This window comes from Marmota marmota, unplaced genomic scaffold (assembly GCF_001458135.2).
Source record: "Marmota marmota marmota unplaced genomic scaffold, marMar, whole genome shotgun sequence".
Lineage (NCBI taxonomy): Eukaryota > Metazoa > Chordata > Mammalia > Rodentia > Sciuridae > Marmota > Marmota marmota.
Window position 1 is genome coordinate 8,709,153 of NW_026000000.1, and position 2,040 is coordinate 8,711,192.

At 34.1% G+C, this 2,040-nt stretch overlaps 1 pseudogene; it reads right to left on the bottom strand.

The window, feature by feature from the left end:
• Window positions 1–123: 123 nt before the first annotated feature.
• On the bottom strand, window positions 124–1,800 carry LOC125618039 (annotated as a pseudogene).
• Window positions 1,801–2,040: the final 240 nt, after the last annotated feature.

The following is a 2,040-nucleotide window of genomic DNA, read 5'->3' on the forward strand; positions in this document are numbered from 1 at the left end:
CTGAGATCCTAAGCAACTTAGTGAGGGTCTGTCCCAAAATTAAAAATTAAAAAAAGGGCTGGGGATGTGGCTCAGTGATATAAAAGCTTCTGTGTTCAATTTCCAACATCAAAAAAAAAAAAAAGGGTAAAATAAATAAATAGAGCATATTTCATGTGAAACTAGGCAAGTCAGAGATAAGGAAAACTACAACTTCTTGTTGTAGTTTAAACACATTTTATTTTTAAATAACCACAACATTTTTTTTTCTTTAACAAACAATGTCTCCAATTCAAATAAATCATGGTCAAAATAAATGAAGAATTCAAAATCACATCAGTCTCATTTACCTTTAAGTCATGGTATTATGTGGATGACATGCAGTGCTAATTATGAAGACAGGTGAAAGAGTCAAAATTATTAGCAAATTTACTAACATTTTCCCATTTTTAAACCATCCTTAAAGAAAATCATATATATAGTGGTTGCACTATGCTCACAATAGTCTAGGAGAGTAACCATACCGTCTGGAATCATGTTTTCACCAATGGAAGATCTGGTAGTTTTTTAAATTAGGAAGGATGTCTTTGTTTTGTTCTGATGACCCTATCATAAAAGATTTTACTCTGGCTTCTGTTCTTCAAGTGTGTCTTTGACTGATTTTATGTAATCTTTGATGTACTTCTCAATAGACTTCTTTTGTGAAGGTGGTTTCCTGCCAAGTGATGCCATGACAGTAAGAATCCCAAGTGATTATTGAGCTTTTGGTAACTTAGCCCTAAAGGTCTTCAGCAAAGGGATTTCCACCAGTGAGTAAGGCATCAATGTTATTCTCTGTTCTATTGAGCATCTAGCTCACTTTCCACCTCCAAGTGTGGCCTATCTGATGTCTCCTGGATCTTATAACTGTCAGAGATTATCTCCTGATGAAATACTGGCAGATAACCATGATGGCAGCTTGAAGGAGACAATAGTGAGCTAGCTTACCAGGAGTGCAGAGTGACTATAGCACTTGGGGAGTGGGGAGAGGACAGAAAGTAGAAATTACAACTTTATAAAGTACTGAGAGACAAAAGTATTGATCTATTATTCACCTTTTCACTCTCATTCTTTCACAAGTGTACATCTGAGTTTTCCAGAGGCTAAACAACCTGATAACACAACAGATTGTATATTATTATTTTTTTCTTTTGGAAAAGTTATTTTTCATAAAAATGTTATGCATGTTAACTTTATTATTTTGTAAATGAACTGGAAAATATTTTTAAAGTTCTAATTTGCAATAAGAAAACTCTCAAAGGCTAAAGAAAATACTCTTTGAGAATAGCAACAATTTTTAAAAACAAATAAAGATAATCAAAACCCAAAAGGTTTAAGAATCACTGCTTTTAAAGTGGTAACCTGAGCTTGTGCATACCTCAGTGGTTAGAGTGCTTGCTTGGCATGCATGAACCCTGGGTTCTATCCCCAGGACTGGGGGGAAAAAAGAAGACTGGTGACCTTATAAAATTATTCTTGTGTTAGGTCTGGGTGTGCTTATCTTTAAAAAGAATATGTCCATTTCATCTAAGTGGTTTGATTGTTATCTAATTGTTTTAATATTCCCTCACTCTTTTTAATATGTACAGGATATACTGTCATGTTCCACCTTTTCTCCATATATTATTCATTTGTGGCTTTCTTTGTTTACATCAGTCTGAGTAGAAAATATTTATTTTTTAAATTTTAATTTTTTTATTATTAGTTGTTCAAAACATTACAAAGCTCTTGACATATCATATTTCATAACTTTGATTCAAGCAGATTATGAACTCCCATTTTTACCCCGTATACATATTGCAGATTCACATTGGTTACACATCCACTTTTTTATATACTGCCATACTAGTGTCTGTTGTATTCTGCTGCCCTTCCTATCCTCTACTATCCCCCCTCCCCTCCCCTCCCATCTTCTCTCTCTACCCCATCTACTGTAATTCATTTCTCTCTCATTTTTTTCCCCTTTCCCCTCACTTCCTCTTATATGTAATTTTGTATAACAATGAGGGTCTCCTTCCTTTA